The sequence below is a fragment of the Bubalus bubalis genome, chromosome 8 (assembly GCF_019923935.1).
Source record: "Bubalus bubalis isolate 160015118507 breed Murrah chromosome 8, NDDB_SH_1, whole genome shotgun sequence".
Lineage (NCBI taxonomy): Eukaryota > Metazoa > Chordata > Mammalia > Artiodactyla > Bovidae > Bubalus > Bubalus bubalis.
Genome location: NC_059164.1, coordinates 84,702,411 through 84,715,709, shown reverse-complemented (window position 1 = coordinate 84,715,709; position 13,299 = coordinate 84,702,411). Strand labels below are relative to the sequence as shown.

Genomic DNA, 13,299 nt, shown 5'->3' with positions numbered 1-13,299 from the left:
AACAAGACCTGAAGCTATAGCTCAGATAATGAGCTCCTTATTGCAAAATTCAGCTTAAATTGAAGATAGTAGGGAAAACCACTAGGCCATTCAGATATGGCCTAAATCAAATCCTTTATGATTATACAGTGCAGGAGATGAATTTATTCAAGGGATTTGATCTAGTAGATGGAGAGCCTGAGGAACTATGGACAGAGTCGTGTAACACTGTAGAGGAGGCAGTGAAAAAAAATCATCCCAAAGAAAAAGAAATGCAAGAAGGCAAAGTGGTTGTCTGAGGAGGTTTTACAAATAGCTGAGGAAAGAAAGGAACTGAAAGGAAAGGGAGAAAGGAAAAGATATACACCACTGAATGCAGAGTTACAGAGAATAGCAAGGGGAGATAAGAAGGCCTTCTTAAATGAACAATGCAAAGAAATAGAGGAAAACAATAGAATGGGAACGATTAGAGATCTCCTCAAGAAAACTTGAGATATCAAGGGAACATTTCATGCAAGGATGAGCATGATAAAGGGTAGAAACAGTAAGGACCTATCAGAAGCAGAACAGATTAAGAAGAGGTGGCAAGAATACATAGAAGAACTATACAAAAAAGGTCTTATTGACCCAGATAACCACAATGGTGTTGCCATTCACCTAGAGCCAGACAATCTAGTGTGTGAAGTCAAGTGGGCCTTAGAAAGCACTGCTATGAACAAAGCTAGTGGAGATAATGGAATTCTAGTTGAGCTATTTCAAATCCTAAATGATGATACTGTTAAAGTGCTGCATTCAATATGTCAGTAAATTTAGAAAACTCAGCAGTGGCCACAGACTGGAAAAGATCAGTTTTCATTTCAGTCCCAAAGAAAGGCAATGCCAAAGAATGTTCAAACTACTGCAAAATTGAGGTTATTTCACATACTATTAATAGAAAGTAAGTAAGTAAGTGTTAGTTGCTCGGTCGTGCCTGAATCTTTGTGACCCCTGGTGGACTGCAGCCCACCAAGCTCCTCTGCCCATGAGATTTTCTAGGCAAGGATACTGGAGTGGGTTGCCATTTCCTTCTCCAGGGGATCTTCCCAACTCAGGGATTGAATCGGGTTTCCTGCACTGCATGCAAATTCTTTACCAGCTGAGCTACAAGGGAAGCCCAATAGAAAGGTTATGCTCAAAATCCTTCAAGCTAGGCTTTAGCAATATGTGAACTGAGAACTTCCAGATGTATAAGCTGAGTTTAGAAAAAGCAGAGGAACCAGAGATTAAATTTCAGATATTCACTGGATCATAAAGAAAGCAAGGGAATTCCAGAAAAAACATCTACTTCTGCTTCATTGACTACGCTAAAGCTTCTGACTGTGTGGGTCACAAGAAACTGTGGAAAATTCTTAAAGAGATGGAAATACCAGACCACTTAACCTGTCTCCTGAGAAACCAGTATGCAGGTCAAGAAGAAACAGTTAGAATCAGACATGGAACAACGGACTGGTTCAAAACTGGAAAAGGGGTACAGTAAGGTTATTATTGTCTTCCTGCTTATTTAACTTATATGCAGAGAACATCATGAGAAATGCCAGGGTGGATGAAGCACAAGCTGGAATGAAGATTGCCAGGAGAAATATCAACAATCTGAGATATGCAGATAATACCACTGTAATGGCAGAAAGTGAAGAACAACTAAAGAAGAGAATGAAAAAGTTGGCTTAAAACTCAACATTCAGAAAACAAAGATCATGGCATCTGGTCCCATCACTTCATGGCTAAGAGACTGGAAAAAAGTGAAAACAGTTTCAGATTTTGTTTTCTTGGTCTCCAAAATCACTGTGGATGCTGATTGCAGCCATGAAATTAAAGACACTTATTCTTTGGAAGGAAAGCTATGACAAACCTAGACAATGTATTTAAAAGCAGAGACATCACTTTGCTGACAAGGGTCCATATAGTCAAACCTATGGTTTACCCAGTAATTATGTACGGATGTGAGAGTTGGACCACAAAGAAGGTTGAGCACAGAAGAATTGATGTTTTCAAATTGTGGTGTTGGAAAAGACTCTTTAGAGTCTCTTGGTCTGCAAGGAAGGGAAATCACCCCTGAATATTCATTGGAAGGACTGATGCTGAAGCTCCAATACTTTGGCCACCTGATGTGAAGAGCTGACTCACTGGAAGGGACCATGATGCTGGGAAAGATTGAAGGCAAAGTGGCAGAAGATGAAATGGTTAGATAGCATCACTGACTCAGTGGACATGAGTCTGAGCAAATTCCAGGAGACAGTGAAGAACAGAGGAGCATGTTGTGCTGCAGTCCCTTGGTTGCAAAGAGTCAGACACGACTTAGCATCTGAACACCAATAACAAACCAAGGAGTAAGTGCTTTTAATCTCAGTCCTTTTAACGTCCATGCTGACAAAATGTGGAGCAAAAAGCCTTGGTTCTGCCTGATCACATCGACTTTTAATCATTTCATTTGGGAGGAAGCACCTGAGACATCAGCTGCCAACTCTGGAGCGCAAGCACTCAGTCTTCTTAATTTTCCCTAACCTTATTTAGAGTCTTTGTTACACAATCAGCTCTTTTACTGTCCACTTTAGCTTATATATTTTTATTTTTTGTCTCTTGTGTTGTCTGAGTATGGCCTGAGACTAAATAAAATTAGTTGTGCTCCTAACTTTACATACAGATCTTGGTGATCCTTCATATTAAAATGAACCAAAATAAAAAGTGAACTCATTCTGAAAAATCTGTTATGAACTCCTTTTGCCCAGAAACTAAACCCTTAAGTATGAGAACCAGAATATTCTCTTAGCTGAATCTGAACAAAACTTGTATAAAACACGAAAAGCATTTAAAATTTTTTACTTATTCCTAAGGAAATCCAGGGGAGTTGTGTCAAATCCTCAGTGACAAGAAAGGCTACTTTCTTATGTAATTTAATTTAGGGAATCCTACTGGATCCCTGCTGGTGGCATAACCCTCTCCATGGCCTATCTGGTACTAGTTGTTTTCATTAGAAAATATAATTTCTTTCAATTTCTTTGGTGCTCCTTAAATTAAGTTTGGACAAGAATATCTTTATAGCTAACAGACATTGAACTATTTTAGGTTTCCTGGAAAAGTATACACAAGTCATTTAAATCCAATGTTAAATTCATTGCTTAACATATACTGACCTTCAGCTTTACTGAATAAATAATAAATGTTACAGAACATGTGGAATATAAACTTAGAGATCTAAATGTACATATGCACTATATTGATGAAATCAGTATTTTGAATCTGTTATCAAATGCTAAAATCGGTATCTTTGATGAGAAGATATGATATCTCTTAAAGTGAAAGTGAAAAGTGAAAGTGAAGTCACTCAGTCGTGTCCGACTCTTTGAGACCTCCATGGACTGTAGCCCACCAGACTCCTCCATCCACGGAATTTTCTAGGCAAGAGTACTGGAGTGGGTTGCCATTTCCTTCTCCAGGGGATCTTCCCAACCCAGGGATTGAACTTTAGACAACTGATAATTTATCATTTTTATATAAGCATTGAATGTGACATACAATATATAAAAAGTATATAAATATAATATTTAATCTACATTTTATATTTTTGTGTCATATATATGAACTAGGAAAATGTTTAGTATAAAATTTTCTAATTGTGGTATAGTTTGGAGAAGGAAATGGCAATCCACTTCAGTACTATTGCCTGGAAAATCCCATGGACAGAGGAGCCTAGTAGGCTACAGTTATGGGGTTGCAAAGAGTCAGACACGACTGAGAGACTTCACTTTCACTTTTCACTTTCACTTTAAGGAAATATGGGCTTCCCTGATAGCTCAATTGGTAAAGAATCTGCCTGCAATGCAGGAGACCCTGGTTCGATTCTTGGGTCGGGAAGATGCACTGGCGAAGGGATAGGCTACCCACTTCAGTATTCTTGGGCTTCCCTTGTGGCTCAGCTGGTAAAGAATCTGCCTGTAATGCGGGAGACCTGGGTTGGATCCCTGGGTTGGGAAAATCCCCTGGAGAAGGGACAGGCTACCCACTCCAGTATTCTAGCCTGGAGAATTCCATGGACAGTATAGTCTATGGGGTTGCAAAGAGTCTGACACGACTGGGCGACTTTCAGTTTCACTTTAAGGAAATATTCCATTCATTTATATCTTCAGAAAAGTAGTGGCAGAAAAGCAGAAAGTATGTGAGAAACAGTGTAGACAGACAAAAAACTTACCTAAGAACATGGTTACCTGATTAATGTAAATTAAAAACTCAGACTGAGGGGGGAAAAGTGTACAATATCTCTAGTTTTGTAAAACCATACAGATATTATCATTGCCATATCTCTTGCTTTAGTGAGTGCAGTAAGAATGCATCAGGTAAGGATGCATGTTTTGCCAGACCTGAGTGCAAATACTACTGCTGCCATGTAGCCTGGCTGTGAATTAACCTCGATGAGACTAAATTTTCCCATCTGTCAAACAGAGCTAAAAACCTCAGTTTGTTAATTTTCTTGATACAGTCTGAGTACCAATCTTAGCGTGGCTGCTTAAGCCAAGACAGTCACAAGTTATGATGGTAAATAAGAAAACTTGTTGTTTGGAGCACTTGCCTTCAGAACTGGGATTCATGTCAGGGGACACTGAAGGCAAAATGCAAAATCAACTCAGGTTAAAAGGACTGAGATGATAATTAACTTTGTTTATCATTGTCTCTCTTTTCAAAGGGACTGAAGTGTACAGTGCCCTCCTGGCTAAAATATTTGCAATTGCATTATTGTATAATTTAACTTTTATTCAACTTTTATAATGAGACAGAGGAGAAAATATTGCTGCACTAAATTACCTGCTCCCTGCTCAGATTTGAATATTTAATAGCTCAGTCAATGGCAAAGCAATTATAAATGTCTGCAAATAAAAATAATTCCTTATTCCTGGTGTGCAAACATATGCATGTGCTTTCCTTATCAGTTACAATAGAAGTTTGAAAAGAGGCTTAGGAAATATTTGTCATTCTTCCTTGTCCTCATAGTATATTGAAATTATGGATCTTTATTATAATGATTCATTATTGTGAATCTGGAGTGTGATTAAAGTGCCATCAGGTACTAAGCAGCAAAACACAGTAGACACACGGAGTGCACAGGGCCGGCTTCACAGGTGTGTGACTTTGCATGTGCACAAGGTCATGTGCTCACAAAGGCCCCCTGCTGGGTTTAATGCTCTGCTGCTGCCATCTTGAAATTCTTATTAATTCCATCTGAGATTGTGTTTTGTAAGTGCAATCCTGTGGGATGCTGGAGCACAGCCTGGGAGTCAGCTGTTCTTGCTGCTCTATTTGCATATAACACGTCCCATGGGCATAGGCTCCTGGGGGATCCACACACACTATGTGGGAGTTCAGCAAGACAGAGCAAGTACATCTTGCTCTGAGCGTTACATCCCCGCCTGAGGAAGTAGGGGTGCTCACAGCCCTGCAAAGTCACGCTTTCCTCTTGAACCAGAATGTGGTTCTAATATAGAAAGAAGAAATGGCATCCTAAGAAACATGAACAAGCAAAGAACCTCCACCACATACACCCCTTTTTACTCCTGTTCTTTTCCTCCTTTGCTGACCACTTATGCTGAAGATAACGAGAAGGAAAGGGGAAAGACAGGGCAATCAGGAGCAACCCAAAGCTTTTCCCTCAGGGCTTCCTCACTCATCAGCAAGCTCAGTAGACAATGTGGGTATAAAGAGAACATAATCATGAAGGTACATAAAAACAACTGAGTTAATTTTGTTTAGCATCTCTACTATTCTTATAAAACCAAAATACACATATGTATTTGAATTATGAAATATGAACTATGTAATTTTGCTGTTTCTGCATATAAGGGGAATATTCATATTTGCATTTCACACTGATATTGCCCAGTGTAAAGATGAAAAATAAAATTCATGGTAGTAATTTAAAGTTGTAAGTTTTCTTTATTTAGAATCACAATAAGTAGCAAAGAATTACAAGTGAAGATAAACTATGGAAGAAGGGACAAAGCTCTGCATTTTAATGTTTTTAAGGGACTTTTTCCCTTGATTTTTGAACAGAGGCTCAAATTTTTATTCTGCACTCAGTTCTGCAAATTATGTAGCCTAGCTGGCATGAGCAGGGTATAACCGTGGTTAATTTCAAACGTTTTGAAGTCACCCAGAGCTTGATTTAAATCATGTTCTGCCACTTGGATATGGCTTCACTTTTCTAAGCTCCAGTTTTCTCATCATTTAATTATTTAATTAACCTTTATTGAGCTTATTTAATTAACCTATATTTATTGAACATACTGTGCTTCTGTGAGGCACACAAGTAACTTTCTTTACCCTCATGGGACTTACATGGTAGCGAGGAAGACAGAAATTAAACTGATAAAAAATAAGTGCATAATTACACATTCTGATAAGGGCTATGAAAAAATATGAAGATATTTTGAAAAAGAAAACTGGGGACGGTATTGCTGGGGCTGCTGCTAAGTCACTTCAGTCGTGTCCAACTCTGTGCGACCCCATAGACGGCAGCCCACCAGGCTCCCCCATCCCTGGGATTCTCCAGGCAAGAACACTGGAGTGGGTTGCCATTTCCTTTTGCAATGCATGAAAGTGAAAAGTGAAAGTGAAGTCACTCAGTCATGTCCAACTCTTTGTGACCCCATGGACTGCGGCCTACCAGGCTCCTCCATCCATGGGATTTTCCAGGCAAGAGTACTGGAGTGGGGTGCCATTGCCTTCTCCGGAGGGTATTGAGACCCAATTTATTTTGGGTAGTAAATACTTAAGTTGAGACATAAGGAGGAGATAATTGGGAAAAGAATTGATCAAAGGAAGAAATGAAAATACCTCTCTCATAAGGCATTTATGAAGACTGTCTGATACACATAAAAACATCAGGACAGTCCTGATAATAGTCTACAGTGAACACAAGAGAGCTTTATCATTATTAGAAGGCTGACACTAGCCTGTCTAAAAGTTGATTTTTTTTTGCCTATCCTCATTATCCATTCATATTAGGCAGTATGTGTGTAAATATTTTTCTAGAAGTTTCATTATCGACATACTGCTGCTACTGCTAAGTCACTTCAGTCGTGTCCGACTCTGTGCGACCCCGTAGACGGCAGCCCACCAGGCTCCCCAGTCCGTGGGATTCTCCAGGCAAGAACACTGGAGTGGGTTGCCATTTCCTTCTCCAATGCATGAAAGTGGAAAGTGAAAGTGAAGTCATTCAGTTGTGTCCGACTCTTCACAACCCCATGGACTGCAGCCTACCAGGCTCCTCCATCCATGGGATTTTCCAGGCAAGAGTACTGGAGTGGGATGCCATTGCCTTCTCCGTCATTATCAACATACTCACTCCTTTAATGATATTTAGCTGAACTTTAAGTATGGAATGGGCTTCCCTGGTGGCTCAGAGGTTAGAGCGTCTGCCTGGAATGCAGGAGACCCGGGTTTGATCCCTGGGTTGGGAAGATCCCCTGGAGAAGGAAATGGCAACCCACTCCAGTACTCTTGCCTGGAGAATCCCATGGAGGGAGGAACCTGGTAGGCTATAGTCCACAGGGTCGCAAAGAGTCAGACACGACTCAGCAACTTCACTTTCACTTTAAGTATGGAATAGGATTCCATTTTGTTCATTCTGTCTTCGTTTCCAAGCTCTTTCTTATACATGCATATCAGTTTCTAATGAATTTACTTGGGAGGCTGTAGTTCATGGTCTGAATCTATACGCTGTCGGACTCAGTTTTGTTTCATTATAATTGTGATAGCACACTTCCCTTTGGGCATAAGAGCATTTCAATAAAAGAAAGCTAGTGAAGGTCTCTCCTTCCTGTCTTTAGTTTTCTTTTACGTGTCATTGATTTTAGCAACTGTTATGAAAAAAAAAAAAGTGCCTTTCTTCTCTTTGAGTTGTCACTTTTGTCTCTCCCTTTCTGCCAATCATGGAATTATCATCTCCCATATGCCTCTTTTATTTGAAAACAGGCTCTTCCCTGTCACCTTCCCTGGTGGAATCCCAGGTCTGAGGTCAACTTAGCTAGCTTCATGCCAAAGCAGAAACATCTGGGAAAGGCTGGCAAGTATAGAACTGTCCCCGGGGAAAATCCTGTGATGGGGAAGGTGGTCTTTGCTGTCACTGTGCCTCTTATCACTGGCTCTCTTACTGCTTCCTCCCTTGATCATCCAGAGCCCTCAGGCTGATGGAAAGGTGTCCTACTGCAGCCTGCCTTGTCCCTCAGCAGCATCCTTCGTGTTTGACAACCCCTTGCTCACCCCCACCAAAGGCAAATGAACTTCAGGGCTCTGGGAAGGGGCCTACCAATGTGTCCACAGTGTCAAGTATATATTTATTTAATTTTTTTTTTTTTATTTATTTAATTTTATAGAGTCAATTATTGTATTTCTATAGACTAGTGCTGCTATCTCTTTCTACTTTTATTTTCCTGCCTTCATATTTCCCCTATGGTCAGAGAGTGTTGGAGCATTTTAGGATCTGACTAAAGGATTAAATTGGGTATACATTTAGTTTGAGTTTCAGATCAGATCAGATCAGATCAGTCACTCAGTCATGTCTGACTCTTTGCAACCCCATGAATCGCAGCACGCTAGGCCTCCCTATCTATCAACAACTCCCAGAGTTCACTGAGACTCATGTCCATCGAGTCAGTGATGCCATCCAGCCATCTCATCCTCTGTCGTCCCCTTCTCCTCCTGCCCCCAATCCCTCCCAGCATCAGAGTCTTTTCCAATGAGTCAACTCTTCACATGAGCTGGCCAAAGTACTGGAGTTTCAGCTTTAGCATCATTCCTTCCAAGGAAATCCCAGGGCTGATCTCCTTCAGAATGGACTGGTTGGATCTCCTTGCAGGCCTAGGGACTCTCAAGAGTCTTCTCCAACACCACAGTTCAAAAGCATCAATTCTTCGGCGCTCAGCCTTCTTCACAGTCCAACTCTCACATCCATACATGACCACAGGAAAAACCATAGCCTTGACTAGATGAACCTTTGTTGGCAAAGTAATGTCTCTGCTTTTGAATATGCTATCTAGGTTGGTCATAACTTTCCTTCCAAGGACTAAGCGTCTTTTAATTTCATGGCTGCAGTCACCATCTGTAGTGATTTTGGAGCCCAGAAAAATAAAGTCTGACACTGTTTCCCCATCTTTAGTGGGCTACATTTATGGGATTCATAGACACTCCCAAGAACAGTTACTATTGTCATAGCTGTCTTGGTGTAGGGATTATTTGCAGGTATATACCTACCACCCTCTGCGTCAGTCATCCGGTACCTCACACACAGGTACAAGGCTAGAATCTTTATCAATATAGAAATATGTTCTGCATCATCTGGGAACAGAAATAGGTTTATTTCTCATAGACTAGCCAGAACTAGTCTAAGGAAAATTCTGTCAGTCATCAAATGTGTAAACTAGGAAGCGAAAGATTCAGTTCCCATTAATGCAAAGTGAAAGACAAGTTCTCTCCTGCTGGGGATAGAATTGATAATGCAGGGTACATTGCATCATACACTTTTAAAAGTAGAATTGTACTCAGCTACACTTCTGGAAAGACAGAATTCTTGCCTTTTTATGAAACAAGCCTGTAATAGTACCATAAGCAATAAATATGTTTTATGCATAAGTGTCCTAAAAATCTTAAATAATGATGCTGTTAAAGTGCTGCACTCAATATGCCAGCAAATTTGGAAAACTCAGCAGTGGCCACAGGGCTGGAAAAGGTCAGTTTTCATTCCAATCCCAAAGAAAGGCAATGCCAAAGAATGTTCAAACTACCACACAATTGCACTCATCTTACATGCTAGTAAAGTAATTCTCAAAATTCTCCAAATCAGGCTTCAACAGTACATGAACCATGAACATCCAGACTTCAAGCTGGATTTAGAAAAGGCAGAGGAACCACAGATAATCGCCAACATCTGTTGGATCATCCAAAAAGCAAGAGAGTTCCAGAAAAACATCTATTTTTGCTTTACTGACTATGCCAAAGCCTTGGACTGTGTGGATCACAACAAACTGTGGACAATTCTTAAAAAGATGGGAATACCAGACCACCTGATCTGCCTCCTGAGAAATCTCTATGCAGGTCAGGAAACAACAGTTAGAACTGGACATAGAACAACAGACTGGTTCCAAATTGGGAAAGGAGTACATTAAGGCTGTATATTGTCACCCTCCTTATTTAACTTATATCCAGGGTACATCATGCAAAATGCCAGCCTGGATGAAACACAAGCTGGAATCAAGATTGCTGGGAGAAATATCACTAACCTCAGATATGCAGATGACACCATCCTTATGGCAGGAAGCGAAGAACCTGAGAGCCTCTTGATGAAAGTGAGAGGAGAATTAAAAAGTTGTCTTAAAACTCAACATTCAGAAAACTAAGACCATGGCATCTGGTCCCATCACTTCATGGCAAATATATGGGGAAACAATGAGAGACTTAATTTGGGGGGGGGGCTCCAGAATCACTGCAGATGGTGACTACAGCCATAAAATTAAAAGATACTTGCTCCTTGGAGGAAAAGCTATGACTAACCCAGATAGCATATTAAAAAGCAGAGACTTTACTTTGCCAACAAAGGTCTGTCTAGTCAAAGCTACCTTTTTTCCAATAGTCATGTATGGTTGTGAGAGTTGGACTATAAAGAAAACTGAGCGCAGAAGAATTGATGCTTTTGAACTGTGCTGTTGGAGAAGACTCTTGAGCATCCTTTGGACTGCAAGGAGATCCAACCAGTCCATTCTAAAGGAAATCAGTTCTGAATAGTTATTGGAAGGATTAATGCTAAAGCTGAAACTCCAATACTTTGGCTATCTTATGTGAAGAACTGACTCATTTGAAAAGACCCTGATGCTAAGAAAGATTGAAGGCGGGAGGAGAAGGGGTCGATGGAGGATGAGATGGTTGGATGGCATCACTGACTCGATGGACATGAGTTTCAGTAAGCTCTGGGAGCTGGTGATGGACAGGGAGGCCTGTTGTTCTGCGTGCTACAGTCCATGGTGTCACAGAGTCGGACATGACTGAGCGACTGAACTGAACTGATGCATAAATGTGTGTGTGTTAGTCACTCAATAGTGTCCGACTCTTTGCGAACCCACGTACTGTAGCCCACCAGCCTCCTCTGTTCATGAAATTCTCCAGGCAAGAATACTGGAGTGGGTAACCATTCCCTTCTCCAGAGGATCTTCCTGACCCAGGGATCCAACCCAGGTCTTCTGCATTGCAGACAGATTCTTTACCATCTGGGCCACCAGGGAAGCCTTTTATGCATACCACCTATCAATGAAATAAAGCCTAACTTTGACCATCCATGCTGCTGCTGCTGCTAAGTCGCTTCAGTCATGTCCGAGTCTGTGCGACCCCATAGACAGTAGCCCACTAGGCTCCCCCGTCCCTGGGATTTTCCAGGGAAGAGTACTGGAGTGGGTTGCCATTGCCTTCTCCATTGATCATCCATGCTGTAGCAAAAACCAAATTCTGTTTATATTCTCTCTGTAGAAAATACTACAGGGACTTCTCTGGTGGTCCAGTGGTTAAGTCTTTGTACTTCCAATATGGCAGGCATGGGTTCAAACCCTGGTTGAGGAACTAAGATCCCACACACCATGCCCTGAGGCATGGCTAATAAAAAGAGAAAATACTACAAATACTATTATTAAGCAAGGAGGTGTGCAGTAAGTATGCAACCTAAAAATATGGGAAAATATTAACAGATGTGTGTTAAAAGATTAATTCATAGATATATTTTCTGGATTTTGTAATATTTATGTTATTTTTGACTTTCTTAAAGTATATAATTTGCTATAGCTTCATAATTCTAAACAAATATTTTTCTATGAAAATTTTCATTCATTTTGCATGTTTGCCTTAAAAGGGTCCTCAAAATTACCTGCTTCAGCATCCCCCCTAAACTGTATCCATCCTCATTTCAACTGTATGCATCTTATTAGAAAATTAATGTTATGGTGACAAGCATTTAATGTTACCTTTAGTTTTATGATGGAGTACTAGCTTCTACTACATTCCCATTCCAAAGGGTTTTCTTACACTCCATAGATTGAACTGTGAACTGCACAACACCACCTACTGGTTTTACATTCTGTTCCTCAGCTGGAAGTGAAATAGAGGTTATTCAATAAGGAAACTTTTATGGGGATAAAGGGCTTCCCAGGTGGTACAGTGGTAAAGAATCTGCTGACTAATGCAGAAGACACAAGAGATGCAGGTTCGATCCTTGAGTGGGGAAGATTCCCTGGAGTAGAAAATGGCAACCCACTCCACTATTCTTGCCTGGAAAATTCCATGGACAGAGGAGCCCCAAGGGCTACAGTCCATGGGGTCACAAAGATTCAGACACAACTGAGCACACACATACTCACATACATACATGGGGATAAAAGAGATAGAAGAGGGCTCCAAGGAGCTGTGGATACTAAGGCAGGAAAGGGTAAAGAAAAGAAGAGAGATATTGCAGAAGGGGAAATATCACGTGAGCAGAGATAAAGAAGGGCAGAGAGTAAGACCTTTATTCCTTTTCAGTCTTCCATTCTAAGATACTCCACCTTGAGATCCATGGGTCTCTCTGAAATATCCTGCCACCTCTGCTACACATCTCTCATTTATTGGGACTTGAGTGGCTTCTTGTTTCCAGGTAGATAAAAAAAAAAAAAGTCCTAAAAAAATCATCCTTCTCAATGAATTTGCATTTTACTGGAGGACTCTGGAAAATAATAGCTGTGATTAATTGAATTGCCACCACAATTATTGAATGGGCTTCCCTAGTGGCTCAGCTGGTAAAGAATCTGCCTGCAATGTGGGAGATCAGGGTTCAGTCCCTGGGTTGGGAAGATCCCTTGGAGAAGGGAACGTCTACCCACTCCAGTATTCTGGCCTAGAGAATTCCATGGACTGGATAGAATTCCATGGACTATAGAATACTGTAAATTATTGAATATCAACATCATTTCTAATGTTCACAACATCCTCAGCAGGTAGCTATCATCCACATTTTAAAAGGGATAAAATAGCCTCAGAGTTGATAATAACTTGCTAAGATCATGTAACTGGAAAGCAAAGCTGGGCTGGAACTCAGCTTTGCTGACTTCAAACTAACCTCTATCTGTTATATCACACTACCTACCAGTGTCTAAAGTCAAAGGAATTAATTTCTGCTGGTGGAATTTTATGTGCTTTTGAACATATGACATTTGGATGTTAGAAGCCATAGAGATTGTATAATTCAACCCCTCATTTTTACATTAAGGTCATTGATTTCTT

The 13,299-nt window shown here is 40.6% G+C and overlaps 1 protein-coding gene and 1 non-coding gene across 2 annotated transcripts in view; one reads left to right on the top strand and one right to left on the bottom strand.

Moving 5' to 3' along the window:
• KCND2 (potassium voltage-gated channel subfamily D member 2) overlaps positions 1-13,299 on the bottom strand; it is a 552,914-nt gene that overhangs the window by 45,090 nt on the left and 494,525 nt on the right. The gene's annotated exons all lie outside the window — the stretch shown is intronic.
• TRNAS-GGA lies at positions 7,395-7,466 on the top strand. Its single transcript has one exon. It is a non-coding gene; the product is annotated as a tRNA-Ser (tRNA).